The sequence below is a fragment of the Theropithecus gelada genome, chromosome 11 (genome assembly GCF_003255815.1).
Source record: "Theropithecus gelada isolate Dixy chromosome 11, Tgel_1.0, whole genome shotgun sequence".
Taxonomy (NCBI): domain Eukaryota; kingdom Metazoa; phylum Chordata; class Mammalia; order Primates; family Cercopithecidae; genus Theropithecus; species Theropithecus gelada.
Genome location: NC_037679.1, coordinates 119991542 through 120012332, shown reverse-complemented (window position 1 = coordinate 120012332; position 20791 = coordinate 119991542). Strand labels below are relative to the sequence as shown.

General features: G+C 38.4%; 1 protein-coding gene across 4 annotated transcripts in view; it reads right to left on the bottom strand.

The window, feature by feature from the left end:
• Window positions 1–20791, bottom strand: part of RASSF8 (Ras association domain family member 8) — a 117587-nt gene that overhangs the window by 69443 nt on the left and 27353 nt on the right. For 2 of the 4 annotated variants that reach the window (XM_025403158.1, XM_025403160.1), the window contains exon 2: window positions 10901–10994. The exons of the other annotated variants lie outside the window; for them this stretch is intronic. The gene's annotated coding sequence lies outside the window, so the exon portion shown is untranslated. The remainder of the gene's footprint in view (window positions 1–10900; window positions 10995–20791) is intronic. 4 annotated transcript variants of the gene reach the window in all.

Sequence of the window (20791 nt, the reverse complement as noted above, 5' to 3'; positions counted from 1 at the left end):
ATTCTGTGTATAGTCCACTCTCAAGAAGTTTTGTTTTTATGTTTGAGACAGGGTCTCAGTCTGTCACCCAGTCTTGAGTGCAGTGGTGCAATCACAGCTCACTGCAGCCTTGACCTCCCAGGCTCAAGCAATCCTTTCACCCTAGCCTCCCCAGTAGCTGGGACTACAGGCATACACCACCACACCTGGCTAATTTTTGCATTTTTTTGTAGAGGTAGGGTTTTGTCATGTTGCCCAGGCTGGTCTCAAACTCCTGGGCTCAAATGATCCTCCCACCTCAGCCTCCTAAAGATTACATGCATGAGCCACCACATCTGGCCCCTTGATACATTTATCCTTATGGCAAATGTATTTTTTATTGTAAATACATATGTATTTTTAAAGGCATATAATGAAATCACAGACATCAGGTCAACCTTAGATTTTTTTTTTAATATAATCTGTATTAAAATTTCTGATTATTAATATGGTACATACTTGCTTTACATAATCTGTATTTTAAATGAACACAGTAATTATTTTCCTATAGTTCTACCACTTGGAGAAAATCATCATTAACACTTTAGTATGTTTTCTCCTAGGTTTTTATCCCCCCATATAGTGTTTTTTTTTTTTTTTTTGAGACTGAGTTTCACTCTTATTGCCCAGGCTGGAGTGCAATGGTGCAATCTCGGCTCACCACAACCTCTGCCTCCCAGGTTCAAGTGATTCTCCTGCCTCAGCCTCCCGAGTAGCTGGGATTAGAGGCATGCACCACAACGCCCGGCTAATTATGTATTTTTTAGCAGAGATGGGGTTTCTCTATGTTGGTCAGGCTGGTCTCGAACTCCTGACCTCAAGTGATCCACTCGCCTCGGCCTCCCAAAGTGTTGGGATTACAGGCATGAGCCACCGCGCCCAACAGTTTTTGTTTTATTTTAAAGGTTATAATATATTATGTCCTGATAATGTCACTTTTCAGGTTATCATTTTTACATTTCATTGAAGAGTTAAAAAAATCTATAGATAGGCAGGTAGATAAACTCTCTTATGGCTGCATAATAGTCTGCCTTCTAGTTGCACTGTATGCGCATTCTTATCTTACTTCTTCCACTGCCAAAATTGGGAATTACAGAGGTCTGCAATATCCCTGATGAACACAGATGCGAAAATCCTCAACAAAACATGAACCCACTGAACTCAACTGCACATCAAAAAGATAATCCATTATGATCAATGGGTTTTATATCAGGCATGCAAGGATGGTTCAACATATGCAAATCAACAAATGTAATACATCACCTAAACGGAATCAAGGATAAAAACCATATGATTATCTCAATAGACACAGAAACAGCATTTGATAAAATTTAACATCCCTTCATGATAAAAACATCAACAAACTAGGCACAGAAGGAACATACCATACATGGGGAAATGACACCCTCTTCAATATATGGTGCTGGGAAATTAAATAGCTGAATGTAGATGAATGAAACTGGATTCCTGTCACCATATATAAAAATCAACTATAGATGAATGAGTTACATTTATGTACACGTTATTTATATGTGTGTCATGTATATGTTTTTGAATCTTCAATAATACAACATGCTAAAATTAATAATGGTCATGTACTATAAATCCACAGCTAACATCATACTAAATGAGGAAAATTGAAAGCATTTTCTCCCAAAAACTGGAACAAGACAAGGATGCCTACTTTCACCACTCCTATTCAATATAGTACTGGAGGTTCTAGCCAGAGAAATAAGGCAACAGAAATAAATAAAATACATCCAAGGGTACGCATGGTGGCTCACACCTGTAATCCCAGCACTTTGCGAGGCCAAGGCAGGTGGACAGCTTCACCTCAGGAGTTCAAGACTAGCTGGGCAACATGGCAGAACCCCGTCTCTGCAAAAAATTCAAAAATTAGCCAGCTGTGATGGCACACCCCTGTGGTGCCAGATACTCAGGAGTCTGAGGTAGGAGGATTGCTTGAGCCCCAGAGGCCAAGACTGCAGTAAGCTCTGAGTGTGCCACTGCACTCTAGCCTGGATGATACAGCAAGACTCTATCTCAAAAAAATAATAAAAAAGAAAAAAAGAAATAAAAGAACAAATTAAAAAATTACAAAAGGAGAAGCCAACTTATCCTTATTTGCTGATATTATCTTATATCTAGAAAAACCTAAAGACTTCACCAAAAAACTCTTCAGATTTGATAAATGATTCATAAAGTTACAGGATACAAAATCATTGTACAAAAACAGAGTGTTTCTACACATCAATAATGATTGAACTGAGGAAGAAATCAAGAAGCCAAACCTCATATACAACAGCAAGAAAACAAAATACCTAGAAATAAATTTAACCAAGGAGGTGAAAGATCTCTATGAGGAAAACTATAAAAACTGAGGATGACCCAAACAAAAACATCCCATGCTCATGGATGGGAAGAATTATTATCATTAAAATGCCCATACTGCCCAAAGCAATCTACAGAGTCAATGCAATCCCTATAGAAATACCAACATCATTTTTCACAGAACTAGAAAAAACAATCCTAAAACTCTTATGTAACCAAGGAAGAGCTTAAATAGCTAAAGCAATCCTCAGTAAAAAGAACAAAGCTGAAGGCATCACATTAACTGACTTCAAAACATACTACAAAGCCGTAGTAACCAAAACAGCATGGTACTGGTATAAAACCAGACACACAGATCAATGGAACAGAATAGAGAACCCAGAAGTAAAGCCACATATTTGCAGCCAGCTAATCTTTGACAAAGCCAACGAGGACATACATGGGTAAAGGACACCCTCTTCAATATATGGTGCTGGGAAATTAACCAAATGTAGACAAATGAAACTGGACCCCTATCTGTCACCATATATAAAAATCAACTCTAAATGAATGAGTTCCATTTATGTATAGGTTATTTATATTTGTGTCATGTATATGTTTTTAAATCTTCAATAATATAATGTGCTAAATACATTTTTTTGTTAAGTATTAAAATTGAACAAATCATTAAGCCTACATCAATATGTATTCTTTTTTAAAACGTCCACTAAGGGTCACAAACAAATTTTTTAAATTAGGTACTGATTTTTTTTTTTTTTTTGAGACAGAGTCTCACTCTGTTGCTCAGGCTGGAGTGCAATGGTATGATCTCTGTTCACTGAAACCTCCACCTCCCAGGTTTAAGTGATTCTCCTGCCTCAGCCTCCTGAGTAGCTGAAATTACAAGTGCACACCACCACACTCGGCTAATTTTTTGTATTTTTAGTAGAGATGGGGTTTCACTATGTTGGTCAGGCTGGTCTCAATCTCCTGACCTCGTGATCCACCCGACTTGGCCTCCCAAAGTGCTGGGATTATAGGCGTGAACCACTGCACCTGGCCAACAATTTTTTATATAATATGGGTATTAACTCTATTTGGTTTTTGTTTGTTTTTGAGACTGAGTTTTGCTCTTTCACCCAGGCTGCAGTGCAGTGATGCAATCTCAGCTCACTGCACCCTCCACCCAGCGGGTTCAAGCGATTCTCCTGCCTCAGCCTCCCAATTAGCTGGGATTATACGCGCCCACCACCATGCCCGGCTAATTTTTGTATTTTTAGTAGAGTCAGGGTTTTGCCATGTTGGCCAGGCTGGTCTCAAACTCCTAACCTCAGGTGATCTACCCGCCTTGGCCTTCCAAAGTGCTGGGATTACAGGCATAAGCCACTGTGCCCGACCAACTCTATTTGTTATATATTGTAATTATATACTATGTCATACAGTCATGCACTGCATAACAATATTTTAGTCAATGGCAGACTACATATAGCCCCATTAGATTACACTGGATCTGAAAAATTCCTATTGGCCTAGTGATGGCGTAGCCATCATAGCATTGCAGTACAACGCATTCATTACTCAAGTGTCTCTGGTGATGCTGGTGTAAGCAAACTCATTGTACTGCCAGTCTTGGAAGACGACAGCACTGACAATTATGTACAATGCATAATATTTGAAAATGACAATAAATGACTATGTTTCCAGTTTGTGTATTTACTATACCCTTAATCCATACTTTAAAGGGTATTTCTACTTTTTTTTTTTTTTTTTTAGTTAACTGTAAAAGCCTCAGGCAGGTCCTTCAGGAGATATTCCAGAAGAAGGCTTTGTTATCATAGGAGATGACAGCTCTATGAGTGTTATGGCCCCTGAAGACCTTCCAATACAAGATGTGGAGGTGGAAAGTGATATTGGTAATCTTGACCCTGTATAGGCCTAGGCTAAAATGTGTGTTTGTGTCTTAGTTTTTAACAAGAAAGTTTGAAAAGAAATAATTTTAAAAATAGAAAAAAGCTTATAGAACAGGAATATAAATAAAACATTTGCACAGCTGTACAATGTATTTGTATTTTAAGCTAAGTGTTACTACAAAAGAATCAAAATGTTAAAATTTAAAAGTTCATAAAGTAAAAAAGTTACATAGTAAGCTAAGGTTAATTTCATATTGAAGAATAAAAATTATGAATACGCAGGGCACAGTGGATAAAAATTTTTAATTTTTAAAAATTAAAAATAGGCCTGTTATCCCACCTCTTCGAGAGGCTGAGGAGGGTGGATTGCTTGAGCCCAGGATTTCGACACCAGCCTGGGCAACACAGTGAGACCTTGTTTCTACAAAAAAAAAAAAAAAATTAAAAATTAGCTGGGTACGGTGGAATGTACTTTTAAAAAATTAAAAATTAGCTGGGTGTGGTGAAATGCACTTGTAGTCCCAGCTACTTGATAGGCTGAAGCAGGCGGATCACTTGAGCCCAGGAGGTCAAGGCTTCAGTGAGCTGTGACAATGCCACTGCACTCCAGTCTGGGTGACAGAGACCCTAGTCTCAAAAAAAAAAAAAAAAAAAAAAGGAATTTCAAAATAAATGTGCAGCTTAAGTACACAGTGTTTACAAAGTCTACAGAAGAGTGCAATAATGTCCTAGGCCCTCACATTCACTAAATACTCACTGCCTCACCCAGGGCAACTTCCAGACCTGCAAGCTCCATTCTAGGCAATACCCCATACAGGTGTACCACTTTTAAATCTTTTAAACTGTATTTTTACCATACCTTTTCTATGTTTAGATACACAAATATCTACCACTGTATTACAATTGCCTAGAGTATTTAGTACAGTCACATGCTGTAAAGGTTTGTGGCCCTAGGAGCCATGGGCTATCATACAGCCTGGGTGTGTAGGAGGCTATACCATCTAGGTTTGTAGAAGTACACTCTATAATATTCGCACCTCAACAACAATCACCTAAAGACACATTTCTCAATATGTATTCCTGTTAAATGACAGATGACTATATATTACCAATGTAATTATATATTAATATTATAATGTAATTACATATTATATAAAGAAAAAATCTGAATACACGACTTGAATATTTTCCCCAGGTGACTGCCTTTTTGTGATTTGATATAAGCAAAATTAAATTATTTAAATTTTTAATATCATTACACATATGAATTGTTCTGTTTTAACCTTTGCTTCTATGTTTTAGTACATTCTTTCTCCCAAGCCCAAGATCAGATATTCATATACACTCTTTTCTAGTATATGCATTACTACATTTTTACATTCATTATTTGCAGTGGCACTTTTATCAATACAACATTCTTCTGAGCTTTCCATTCTGCTCCAAGTATTTTCTATTTTATCAACATCATACCATTTTCAAATTAATATCTAGCATTACAACTTTCCCTTCATTATTCTTCTTTACTGTATAAACATTTCTTGGCTCTTATATATTCTATAAAAATGTAAAACAACTCAGAATCACTGATCTATGAGAAATTCCCGAGATTTTGCTTGGAGTTATATTCAACTTACAAATCAATATAAAATACTAAAACTAAAGAATTGTCTTCCTATCCAGAAACATGAGTCTCCTCATCATCTTCAGAGCAAAGTTTACTAGTTTCCTTTCTACAGGCCATTTGAGTTTCTTACCAAGTTTAATCCCCGGCATATTTTGTGTTGCTACTATGAATGGGCTTTTTTTCTCATATTTTTAAACTGGTTATTATCATACACAAAAGATCATGATATTTACATGATTTATAGTGGAACCCTACTAAACTCCATTTTAGTTGATTGCCTTGGGAACTTTTTATTATCTGCAAATAATTTTTAGTCTCCTTTTCAACAGTTCTCTCTGTCACCCAGGGTGGAGTGCAGTGGTATAATCCTCCCACCTCAGCCTCCGGAGTAGCTGGAACTACAGGTTGCAATTACTGTGCCCAGCTGATTTTTAAAAATTTTTTTGCAGAGACAGGGTCTTGAACTCCTGAACTCAAGTGATCCTCCTGCCTCGGCCTCCCAAAATGCTGGGATTACAGGTGTGAGCCACTATGTGTGGCCCATCAGTGCTACCTTAGACAGTACTGATAACAGCAAGTATGTTGCTAATTCTAATACAATTTTAGGTCAAATTCACCGTTTTAGTATTTTGGCTGAGTTTGACCTGAATATTGTTTACAAAATTATAGATACTTCCCATAAAATATTAACAGTAAATATCTCTAAACATTGACAGGAGTGAAGTTCTTTTCCTTCACATTTTCCCAGTAAACAGATTTCTGATTTTCTTTCTATTAATTAGACTAGCCATGAACTCTCCCTATTTATTTTCCAAGTTTCCTTAAATGAATGGACACACGTACATGCCCACACATACTCACTCTTATCACCTTATTTCTCCTAGTGTTCTTTGTTTTGAGAATTTTTAACTTCGAATAATCTTGGCTAGCAATCAATATCTTGCAGAAGGCAAGAGAGAATCAAACCTTAAGAAAAGCTTTCGGCCGGGCGCGGTGGCTCAAGCCTGTAATCCCAGCACTTTGGGAGGCCGAGACGGGCGGATCACGAGGTCAGGAGATCGCGACCATCCTGGCTAACACGGTGAAACCCCATCTCTACTAAAAATTACAAAAAACTAGCCGGGCGAGGTGGCGGGCGCCTGTAGTCCCAGCTACTCGGGAGGCTGAGGCAGGAGAATGGCGTGAACCCGGGAGGCGGAGCTTGCAGTGAGCCGAGATCCGGCCACTGCACTGCACTCCAGCCTGGGTGACAGAGCAAGACTCCGTCTCAAAAACAAACAAACAAACAAACAAACAAACAAACAAACAAACAAAAAGAAAGAAAAGCTTTCTCCCCAGGCGCAGTGGCTCACGCCTGTAATCCCAGCACTTTGGGAGGCTGAGGCGGGCAGATTACGAGGTCAAGAGATCGAGACCATGTTGGTCAACATGGTGTAACCCCGTCTCTACTAAAAATACAAAATTAGCCAGGTGTGGTGGTGTATGCCTGTAATCCCAGCTACTCGGGAGGTTGAGGCAGGAGAATCGCTTGAGCCCAGGAGGCGGAGGTTGCGGTGAGCCGAGATCGCGCCGCTGCACTCCAGCCTGGGCACCAAGAGTGAGACTCTATCTCAAAAAAAGAGAAAAAAAAAAATAGCTTTCTCTTCAGAAACAATATTCTACAGTCCTTTGTGAAAGATAGGACATCTAAAAATGATGTCTGGATACAAATTTCTCAAAGTAAGCTGACTCCACTAATAAAAATGATGCCTCATTCTTTTTACTAAAATATATTTGTAACCCAATTAAGACTGCAGTACAAAATGCCGTAACATAAAAATGTTAGCAAACTGATAATAGGGAAGTCATAACATTCTCAAGTCAGAGCTTCATAAAAACCAAATTCCAATATTCTTAATATTAGACTTGCACGTTAACCAATGGATATGGCAATTTCTTCAATCAGTATCAAATCCTGTTTCTTTCATATTTCATTAGGTAATCATCACGCCAAACCTATCTCAAAATCTGAAATAACTAGTTTGCGATACATTATCAGAAAATGTCAATCTCAAATATAAACAGCTGAACTTTTCATTTTTATTCTACTAGGGAAGTTTCAAAGCGCTGAAACATGCAAACTGTTACTCATCTTCTAAAAACAGAAATAAAATAATTAGGTCACAATGGATGGCTCCTTTCTTGGCCAAAAAAAGGATGATGAATGCAACTGGAATGTTTATTGTCACTGAAATTCTTCAGGCCTGGATTCCAAGTATGCGTCTTGATGCAGGTTACTATGACAACTTAAACTACAGAAAATGTCACACCCCCTCCTATCAAGTAGTTTTCTCTGCAAGATCATTTCAAGCCTTCTAAAACTTGCATGCACAAATTATCTGTAACAACAATAAACACCTCATTACAAGTTTTATTCAAAATGCCCCATCTAAACCTGTAAAAACAGGTATAAGCATATAAAAATAATTCCATTAAATCTACACGGGATAGAAAAACCTGAAAACACACACACTCACATACACATATGTACACATACCCTTTAAAATATAAAATATTGAGAGTATTTTTAAACTACTTTCCATTACCAGAGGCACAGTACATTACTACCATATGCTTCATTCCAGAAACTCTGGAAAATTACTTGCAAGGCAGTTTTGAACTATTATAGAACTAAGTCCTGTTTATCATTATTTTCCCTTCACTAATGCATCTTATGGGAAGGTACTAGAAAGGGGGGATATGGGAAGATTACAGTCCTATCTAGAACAGAAAGAGAAGCAAACAAATAATCTGTAAAAGTTATTGTTTTATCCAATCTCTTTTTACACAAAATATGAGCTTTAAAGTTTCTTTTCACACAGCATAACAAACTTGTGATAAACTGTAAATTATTCTCTAATATCACATGCTCTAAAAGAAAAATGGCTCAAGAGAAGCTGCATCATTATGGAAAAAAATGTGAGTCAGTAGAAAGATACTCTGATTGCAAAAAATTAACAATTTTAACTAGCTCCATGAAAAAAAATTAAGACAGTTTTACAGTGTAGCAATTCTGAGACTTCAAAGCTGGTTTTGCTGCCCATCAAAGTTAACATGACTAGAATTGGATGTTTCATTCAGAAAGGTTTAGGGAAGTCCCTCTCCTGTAAAGTGGGTTCAGTAGCCACCACAGGCAAACAAGTTTCCTAAGTTTCAGATATAAATATACCTCAATGCTAGGCAGACCCTTCATTTATCTAAAACATTTTAAAATAACACTTCATTCAAAAAAGGGAAACAAAGTAGTAAGCTAAAGGAGTCTCTTTGTTCTGTAAGTCAAGGATCAAAATCAAAGGCTGCTGACCTAGAGAATATTGAGTGTTTGAGAAGAACCCGCAAAAAATGAAAATTCTTCAGCAGCAAACTCCAAGCAACTCATACAATCCCCACCTGTATTAGTGGATAACTACTAGTGATCCAGAGGAACAAAACAACTAAAATGTTCAAACCCAAATACACAAAATCCCCAAACATGAAGCCTCAACCACAGTTCCTGTTGGTATAACTTACACATAGATTCTCCTTAATAAAAAATAATTAATGTATAAAAGAAAGCTTTATTGCACAGCTTCATCAGTAATGGTAGCCAAAACTAAAATTTAAGTGACTATCAGAGAGAACTTTAGTCAATTGTACTACATAGTACATTTCTTTTTTCTTATGCTTTTCCTTTTTAGGCCATATTACAAATGGCAGGGCCTTAAACATAGGGTCTGAATAGGCCTTTTTGACTCTCACGTGGATAGAACAAAATTGCCTCATTAGAACCAGGCTATCTTTTGACTCTCAACATTTGTGGCCTTCTAGTCATGGTTTTTGCTAATGCTGTAAGCAACATACCAGGGTCTACAAAAGGGAAACTGAACTGGTGAGGATATGGATTTGCGGTTTTAGGAGTCCAGTCTCTCCATATAATCTAGCAATTATTAGAAAGCTGTGAAGTTAGTTTTTTATTTCGGGGGAAATCAGTTTATGTGAGACCGTCGAGATCCAGCATTTAGTTAAAAATGCATGCACATAACTTTTGCAAATGAGAGATTAAGAAATTTATGAGACAGCACGCTGGCTGGTGCCCTCACAGAGTTTATTCACCTGTAAAGTGTGAACAATTTATTCATAAGTGATTTACCCATTACAAACAAGGTCAAATTATTTTCCCTCCCGGGACCAATAAGTAATTTAAATGCTCAAGGGACAAGAGATGACATACAGCAAACATACTAAAACTGAGACGTAATTTAGTTGAATATCCTCACCCAAGGAGATTTTTATGCCCCCCTTGACTTAATGAAGCCAATAATAGACACTATTAAAGAAATGGAAACACAAGCTATAGGATTTTCCAGACTTAACCAAGATTATCATAGAGAAAAGTCTGAAAAACTAGTTAGCCATCAAGATTTTCTTTTTTTTTTTTTTTTTTTTTTTTTTTTTNTCACTGCAAGCTCCGCCTCCCGGGTTCACGCCATTCTCCTGCCTCAGCCTCCCGAGTAGCTGGGACTACAGGCGCCCACCTCTGCGCCCGGCTAATTTTTTGTATTTTTTAGTAGAGACGGGGTTTCACCGTGTTAGCCAGGATGGAGCCATCAAGATTTTCTAGCCTTTCACTATGAGAAATACTTCTCTACTTTAAAAGAGGTTGCCAATTTATAGCATTAATAGAACAGTGCTCAGAAAGCCCAAGAGTGGTGACACACAGCTTTGAAATATTTTGCTTCAGACTCCAAACGTGAAACCTACGGCATGTTTTATGATGCTTTTAGTGTCGACCCAAATTTGGACCTAGGAATTATACTGCAGTGGCAACAGATACCATCACCAACTATACTTAGTCCTTCTCTAAATAAAGGGCTTACAAATGATGATTCTTAAGAGTTTACTAATGAACATGACCTATGAAAGTCTCCCAAAACTTTGAAAGATTTTTTTAAAAAGCCATTGAAAGTGCTACTCTTCTAGGATGTAATGCATGTAAGGAGTATACCTCAGCACCACTCACCTCAGCACGCAGGAGTCTCCCAGCCAGTGAGAATGAGGTAGTCTTGAGGAAGGACAGCACCACACAGGTATTCTAGGAGGATCTACACAGGCACCTGCAAAGGTGTGTAAAAATTAGTCCTGGCTAATTTTTATCTTAAAAATACTAAATCATTCCATTTTAACATACAATCACCAAAGAGCAAAATACAAGTACATGGCTTCAAATAAATTTCCCAAGAATTTTCCTCCCCTGACCCCACTCTTCCCCCTTAGCCATTTGAATTGTAGTTCTTGTGGGGTGGGTTTGTTTGGTTTGGTTTCAATTAGCATTTTTGTGCTTTTGAAAAAGGAATTTCAGTTGTTTCTGTAAAAGGTCATTTGATTGGCCCATGGAGTTCTAGGAGAGACTTTGTGTCTTCTTTTTCTACCGACCCCAGCTCCCTGTGATACCACACTAATTTCTTGAAAGCAGTTTTACATTTGGAAAAATTGCCTAAGGCCAGGGCTAAAACTGAAGTTGAAGGAGACCTCTCGGGTCCTAAAAAATAAAAACAAAAAATACACTGCACTTCTCCTTGGTGAGTACAAATTCCTACTACTGACTAACCTAAGAAAGAGGGTAACTTGGCACCGTTTCTTTTGACCATTTTATTGCCTAATGCTGTGAGAATGTGAAACTTTGCCACAACATTAGCTATAAAGAAAGCCCAAGGAAGAAATCTTGGCCACAAGATGGGAATTGATGCAATTCATATGTCTGCCACATTCAGACTATGCCCTTCACAGATGTTTCTGCATTTATTTATAGAAAGATTTACTTTAGCAACAAGACCAGCTTCCATCAACCATTTTTTTTTAAATCTATCCAGACACGAAACTACTTTTATTATGAATAGAAAATGCCACCCCCAAATGTTAAAATCCTTAAATTTCTTAGTCATGAAATAGTATGAAATATCAAATTAGAGCACAAGGAGAAAGAGCTGGCAGACCTCAAATCTGATGCAAATGTAAGAAAACATACACATTTCAAACACCATTGAGGAAAGGGGAAGTTAGTCGAAAGTTTCCCCTTTCATAGCTGGGCTCTCCCTGCACAGCTGCTATATCCCTGAATGAAGACTTTGTCTCCAAAGCTGGTTACCACACTCACACTTCATATAACTTAATAGTTGTTATAAAAATGCCAATGGCTTCCTGATTATTTTTTACATAGTGCTAGAGTTGTAACACAAAGGTGCATTAGTGCCCGCTTCCAAATCTTAAAAAGAAGGTAGCAGTCACATTAATTTTTTTTCCTAATAAAAATATATAGGTTTAAGCTAGATAGATATCACAGAATTTCTACTACATCTTCTTATACCAGATGTTGGGTTAGAGTCTTCTGGCTTCAAGTAGACCTACCTATCTACCTCCTAAAGAAGCTAAAAGAAATATACACATCTGAGGGTGACAGGATTTGGCAAAAGAGCCTGCCTGTGGAGGGTGTCATCCAAAAAGCAATGAAGGGTCAATCCTGCTGGGAAAGAGGACTGGGTGGCAAATTCAAAACCAAGTGAGAAGAGACTAAATGGACTAATAACCACCCTAATTCCCATCCTTGGGCCTGGGAGCTGTCTGGAGTCTAGCCTGGTTGTCAAAAGTATTCTTATTCACCTAAATCAAAATCTCTTCCTAACCAACTTTTCTTCAGCAAAGCCTCATCTCTCTTTTTAGTTGTGTTTTCAAGAAAAACTTTTGAGAGTGGGAAGTGGATAGCTGAGAATGAGTTTCAAAAACTGACATATAATTGTTATCATCTTTGTCCATAAAATAAGGTTGTCACTAGAGCCAGAGATTTAAAGGCCAAAAAGATTATGGTGCTTATTCTCTCATATGTAATTCACACTGACACTAATATATATGCAGAGATTAAAATCTCTCCTTCTTAGATTTTTATAATTGCAAAATTCACTTTGAGATGAGATGAGCGGTGCAGGGAGCAGGAGCAGTTCTGTGGTACCCTGGGAATGTAATGTGCTCAGGATGCCTCTGGGAAATGCCAAGCTTGACAAAAGTCAGGGCTTGGGCTCTTGTGAACCTGCATTCCCTCCCCACCTCCTGTCGATTCCTACAACCTCCTAACTACTCAGCCCATTGTTCACTCTTCACGAGGTCACTGGTGAAGATCCAATCCTATCATCCTACTGCTTTTGAAAGTCTCCACAAAAAAGTTCAATCTTCTTTTGTTTGTCAGGTAACTGCAGTGACAAAATGTTCCTAACCACAAATGCAAACATGAGCTCTGGCAGGTGTGGGAGTACTAGGAAGGCAGTGAGAAACAAGAGCTTAAGTGAAGATGGTCTCAGGAAACTGCATGCACTGCGTTTTTTCCACGAGCCCCTTCGCATCCCTTCCCGCGGCTGTCCAGGCCCATCTCCAATGTCTCCCCTGAAGCCACCACGTGGCATACACGGCCTCACCCCACTTCAGTTTCCCTGCCTGTCCTTTAAGTTGGCATCCCAGGTGCAGGCCTTACCAAATTTTTATGCTGGCCAAACTCCAACTCACTCTCCAAGACTCCACTCAAATATGACCTCATCACTCCCTTATCAAAACTAGTCACTCCAGGTATTCTCAAGTGGCCGACACTTAGTACTCACTGGTACTGTTCATCAAATCCTCACAACAACCCTGAGGCAGGTAATCTGTAATAAGGGAATAATTAGAAAAGAATTGAAAGGTTAAACAACCAGCCCAGGGTCACACAGCTAAACAGGAGAGGCAAGAACTGAACTCAAGCAAATTGACTTCAGAGCCCATGATCTTCAATAACTATTTGAAATGTTTGCCTCTTCTTGAGGGCAGAGACACTTTGCACTGACACCTGCATTCTCGATGCCTAGCACGTAAGTGGGGCTCGATAAATATCTACTGAAGGCTTGATGAATTCAGAGGGTTTTACAGAATGGCAGCAGATTGTACAGTGGTTCTGAGCTTATCCTCAGTGAAAGTTCTGCTTACCTAAACGATTCCTTTTACCTAGATACAATACTCCTATTACCACATGTCTGAAAAGCAGGTATCTATTATACTTGAAATGACCATAAATCAATGAACGCCAACATGTAATTGTGGGGAAAAGAAGAGGATAAAAATTGGGGGAGCCCCACCAATAATTATATTATTTTTGGTAAAACTTAAGGTGATTCAAACATTAACTGGACACTTATAAAAATGTGCTAAGGATTAAGCATTCTTTTATTATGGCAGCTAGCTTCCATAATGGCCCCCAATGATTTTCACACCCTGTGTATTCTTCTCCTACAATGAACAGAGGTAACCTGGACAGCCCATAGGATATTGTGGAATGATGTCATAAAGACATGGTAGCTTCCATCCTGCTCTCTTTGATCACTTGTCCTGATATAAGCCAGACATTCAAGCAGCCCTATAGAGACATCCATATGGCGAGGAACTGAGCCCTCCCACCAACAACCTGCGCAAATTTGCGAGGCATGTGAGTGAACCACCTTCGAAGTGGATTTTCCAGCCCCAGTCAAACCTTCATGTAGGCTACATACAAAATGGACTGACACCTGGGTTGCAATCTTATTAAAGATCCAGAATCAAAACCATTCACCCAAGCCATTCCTGGATCTCTGATCCAAAGAAACGAGGCGAGAGTTTAAAAAAAAAAAAAAAAGAAGAAGTTAGGTCTCTAGGCATGGGGCAACTTGTTATGCAGTAATATGTAATTAAATTAAATAGTTTATAGTAATGCAAATAGAAGTTATTGATGTTAACACAATATCAGGTTATTGCAATTCCTAAACACTAAACACAAGCAAAATAGAATGCTCAAGAATAACTCAAGAGCAAAATAAATTCCAGTTTCCAAGAGGCTCTGTTTTTTTTTTTTTTTAACAACAGAAGAATGCAAACTCTTCAATTCCTTGTAGATGTTTTTTAATGACTGCTGATTAATTGTTGGGTGTGTTCTCTTCCTTCAAACTAGGCCCACCAGGAGAGATAATCAATAGACAATACTGACATTTCTACTACTGTAAAAATGAGAAGAGTTTATTGCTCCGGTTATTTAAGTATTATAGGTCAGATAAAAAGTCTAGAAGTTTTGGAGGAAACCAGCTACTCTCTACTCTTGTGATTCCAAGATCCCCAAAATGTTCTTCTGTGTGTGGATTTTTTATTTTTTTAAAAAAAGCACATTTCTTTTTATTGAAAAGAGAAAACCCATTTGAAATTCTAAATATTCAACTACAAATAAACTATGGTAGCACATTTTCATAGGTGATATCCCTGTGCATCCACAAAATAAACTATACATATTATGGAATTCTAAACTACTCCTAAATTTTTGTTGTCCAATAAAAGAGTGGGAACATTTAAGGTGGTTTTTTTGCTTTGTCATCAAAATACATAGACACACATCTCCACATATAATTCAGTTCTGCTAACAGCAAGACACAATGTTAGTAAGGAACGTATCTTAGGTTTTATACAGTCCCTGTGAAAGGTTAATAAGATGATCACAGAAACAATAAGGTAGATATTCTGTGGAAATAAATCCATTATGATACTATTAAGCTATATTAGCTTGCAAAGCAGAGAGCAATGGCAATACCAAACTTAATTATTTATATAATAAACCTTTAACAAGCTCTTATCATATTTAAAATACCACAGGGATTACAAAGATGAAGATACGGGTTTCATTCCACTAACTACAATATTTGTGAAATGTAACTAATGTATAGTAACAATAGTATCAAATAAATGTTTGATAAACACCAAAGAGACTTGGAAAAAAGCTACAGCAGAGTTCATACAAGAGAAATCACTAATGGCTGGAGGATATCCAGGAAGCCTTCATGAAATAAGCCTTTTATGCTTATATATGGCTATAATTTTTTTAGCTTTTTCACATTAATATGTCAATATTCCCATTATACAGGTTATACAAAGTTGAGGTTAAGATTAGGTGACTTGATCAGGATGCAGTTCCTGGCATTAAAAAGTAATAATAGGCACTCAACAAATAAGTGCCAGGCACCACTCTATGCCCAGTTCAGACACTGTTCACAACCTTGTGAAGGGCAATCCTAGTCTCCATTTTGCACATGAAGAAATTAAGATTTCAGATTTAGTACCTTCCCAGGTTCAGGTGGCTAGTAAAGGCGGAGCCCTGATTTGAACTCAGATGTACTTCATTTTAAAACTTCTGCCAGACTCCTACACTGGGTAAATTCACCTATCCCGTGCTGCTCTTAGCAAATGTTTGTACTCTCTACCGTACTTCCTCTCACCCCCATGCCCCACCCCACCCTTGACCTAATAAACTGATCCATAAACCATAAGGAATTGAAATGCATCCTTGTTAGTCTTATGATTTGTTATTAAATGTTATGCAAGAAATCAGAAGAGTGGCAGACGAGAAGAGACAAGACAAGAAAGAGATATGGATAAATTGTGTTTTAAATAGCTAAGTAATCATTTTTGTCTAAACCAGTTTGGAAAACGAATTTCATCAACTTTAGTAGACAAGCTATAAGATGACTATTTGAATAAAGTATTCTTCTCCTGGATAACACTTCAATATCTCACATAACAGAGCTTTTTTCAGAAAACCAACTTCGGAGTTTTGGTAAGTATTCATCATATTATTTAGGTGTCTTCTATTATTCCAATTTGAATCAGAAAGAGAGGGGTGTGGGGAAAGAAAGAATGTTAAATGCCTATAGATTAAAAGACAAATATAAACCACATTAGTAGTAGAAACTGTTTCACTATAAAACACACATCAGAAAATGTGAAATCAGGACATATTAAAGGTTTACACCAAGGAAGCCCTGAGAAAAGAACAATATGGCTGTGGGTGTGACCAGTGATTGTAAGAAAACGTATGGTTGGGCCTTAGTTTTAGGAGAAAATATTCCGACAGACAGAAATGTTGGGAGGGAAAGAAACCTGAAGAATAGACAAGTAGAATCATTCTGCAAAGGAGACATCATAAATCTGTCTTTACTATCACTTGGTAAGTACGAGGCTCTGTTGGACGCACAGTGAGTTTGCAGAAGAATTCCAGCAAGATAGGCATATCCCTCAGAGATGCTTTCTAAAGTCAAGAAAAATTCAAAAAAGCTAACTAGTTTTTAACTTAAGTGAAGATAATTACAAAGGTAATTAAACAGATGCTGTGAACAATCCTCCAGGAGATACAGTTTCTCTAAACATACTACAGGAATTCTTGGGAGGTTTCCACACTGTTTTGTGTTACTTGTTTAGACCCATTTCCCTACTGTACCATGGAATCTCATCCCATTTCTTCCTTATGGTCCCACCACCTAGCACAGGATCTGGCAAACTCAATAAATGAGGACCAGAGGAAGGCCAGGAGGGGTTCCTGATAAAGCAGGAATTTGACATACTATTTCCCGGACTGGCCGTGCAGGTGGCTGATACAAATCTCTCTTCCCTTCCCCTACAAGAAATGATTGTTTAGTGATGGGGGGAGGGCTCTTTCCTAAATAAAAGAAAAACATTTTTATTAAAACAAATTGTGACTTTAAGTTGTATTTTTGTACTAACAGAAATGAATCCCAAATAATGATTGCAGTCACCATTCCCCAATCACCCTGGAATTTTTTCTAAATACTACAGATTGCTTTAGTTAACCCCATCTTAGCTCATCGGATTTGATTATCCAGCTTATTGTGTGAATTAGCCATCTGTTCAATAATGCTGCTACCAGACAACAAGAAAAGTTTCAAGATTGCTTTTAAAGATCTGACAGTTTTGAGTTGAAGGCTGTCTGCACTGATGTTTTATACTTTTTCCCATTTTGTTCCCTTTATGGTCTCAAAAAAAGTTATCTTAAAAAGAGCCTACTAAAAAAAGTAAGCTCAACTGCTAGGAAGGAATTCATTTTTTAAAAAATAACATTAATTTCGACCGGGCATGGTGGTTCACGCCTGTAATCCCAGCACTTTGGGAGGCCGAGGCAGGTGGATCATGAGGTCAGGAGTTCGACACCAGCCTAGTCAGCATGGTGAAACCTCGTCTCTACTAAAAATACAAAAAGAAAAATTAGCCGGGCATGGTGGCGCATGCCTGTAGCCTCAGCTACTTGGGAGGCTGAGGTAGGAGAGTTGCTTGAACCCGGGAGGCGGAGGTTGCAGTGAGCCGAGATTGCGCCACTGCACTCCAGCCTGGGCGACAGAGTGAGATTCCATCTCAAAAAATAATAAATAAATAAATAATAAAAAAACAAAAATTAATTTCAAGCAACAATAACCTTCATTCTCTTTTTAAAACAAGAGCTGGTAGAAACTTTTGCATAGAATTTAAAAGGCAAAAAAATATAGAAAGTGAATAACATTCTACTGTTGGATAGAAAATGAATACAATATGTTGGGATGTTCAAGTATGTTTTAAACAACTATTTAATTTCCTAAAGTGACCTGTTGCATAATGTATGTTAATTCTGAATATTGTCCTTATTTCAGCTCAAAGAAAAGCATAAACAATAAAGCCACTTGAAGTTGAAGAAAAAATTATCTTTAGGTTTAAACATGACTTAAACCAGGCACTTGTGCAGATTATACTTTACCTCTTTCTGAAACCTTATCATTTCCTGCCTTAGTGCAGAATTACGGCATCCCAGTTTTTGGCTCCATTTTGGTATACTCTTTCCTCTTAATGAAAGCATATATTGGTTATAATGCTGTGTTAATAACATTCAATTTGGCTCCAGGCTAGCCAAAAGAAAGCTAAGAGGCATGATTGTATAGCTCACAAGATGTACTGTGGATTTTGGTCAGTTCATATCATGAACACTCACTGCCTAGCAACAGCTCCAAAAGTCAAGAGTTCAATCCTGGGCCAGGCATGGTGGCTCACGCCTGTAATCCCAGCACTTTGGGAGGCCGAGGTGGGCGGATCACCTCAGCAGGTTGGGAGTTCAAGACCAGCCTTATCAGCATGGAGAAATCCTGTCTCTACTAAAAATACAAAATTAGCTGGGCATGGTGGTGCATGCCTATAATCCCAGCTACTTGAGAGGCTGAGACAGAAGATCACTTGAATCTGGGAGGTGAGGTTGTGGTGAGCTGAGATGGTGCCATTGCACTCCAGTCTGGGTGATGAGCAAAACTCCGTTGCAAAAAAAAAAAAAAGTTCAATCCTGCCCCAAGTTACAAAAAAATGGTAGAAATACACAAGTGACACTGTGTACGAATCCATAAGAGGGGAGGAGAGGATAAAGAAAGGAAATTAAAGCAAAGAGAAGAGGCAGCAAAAGAAGAGAGAGGTAGCAGTCAGTACGTAACTACAAACCTTGTCAGGGTTATAAGAAGCCAATGGCCACTGGAAAGAATAGGTAAGACTACAAGAAACACATGAAGGAGTCAATGAATGTCTAGTCCCTACACAATTTAGAGGGAAACTGGGTTAAGAGGAGCAGCCAAAACAGGTGCTCTAAGAAGTAAGCTGCTCTTGAAGGGCTTGAAAGCTGGGAGCAGCCTGTACATCACAGCCCCCAAAAGGGTACAGAGAACCTACAAGTCTTGATAGTCCAGTGGACCAAGATATGTGAGGTCATCCACCTTGTATGAAATTAAGGCTTCAAAGAGAAAACTGTCCTTTTCCTCTGTACATTCTAGAGGTAACACAGATAACAGCAAACATTCTTACTTTAGCTCTGCTGTTATGTGAACCTGGGACAGTCATAACCTCCCTGAGCTTCAGTTTCCTCATCTGCAGAGCAAGTTCTTGGGAATAAGTACACCTGGTGTGTCTTTTAAAAACTGTTACTGGCAGGTTTCTATAGCCCTGGGAAGTGCAGGATCTTGGAGGAAGAAGAACTAATGAATGTAAATCAAGGCCACGCCTACCCTCTGGGTAGGTCTGAACCCAACTTGGGATGCTGGGAAACTCTACTGGATATAAATATCTTACCCCTTTAAGACTGAGGACAGACTCCGCTACAGGGTCACAGAGATCAAGAGAATCACTTGCTACAAGCCAGCATAGAAATAAACTTCACCAAACACTTCACTTTTATAGCCCTATGTGCCAAGCCACTGTTCAAAGTACTTTATGTATGTTAATTCATTTAATTATCTTAACAATCGCATGAAACAGGGGTTTTCCTTATTTTCTGATGATATAAGAGGCACAGGTAGTTAAAGAACATATGTCCCAGGTGTCCCTGCTAGTAAATGACAGCCCGCATACGAATCCAGCCCTGTCTGCTGCCATCTGTGCTCCTAACCACACCACATAGTGCCTTTAGCCAGGACTCCACAGCCCTAGCACTGCACTGCTGAAAGCTTGCTCTCCTGTCCTTTTTCTCCCCCATAAATATTAATTTTGGCGACCCCTCCCTAAATTCCACATCTGTAAGATGGGGATAAGACCACTTCCTTCCCTGTGAAGTGGAATATTTTTATGAGAAAACACCTAACAACAGTTGGCACATTGCAGATCCTCGATAATTGCTGATTTACTCATTTACTTCAAGTAATTATTATCCAGACAAATGCTGCCATCTGCCTACCCCTCCTTGTTTACACAGAGCTAAGGCCCTGGCCAGAGGAACTGCATCCCTGCACTGCCATAGACAGAAAACCATAGGATTTAGTCTCTGAAAGGCACCAAACTAAATTATCCTCATGTATGTCCCTTCGGTGGATACTACCTGAATCTACCGATGCCTTCAGGAGCTGTGGACAGCAGAGGATTTGTCTGATCCCAGCAATGAAAGATCCCTTGTTTCTGAGCTATTATTTTATAATACAGTAACATGCCATAGGGTCTATAGCTACAGCATTAGATGCCTCCCTCCCACATACAAAAAAAAAAACCTTTAGCAAACCATCACACTACAGAACATTTGTGGAACTTCTTGGAA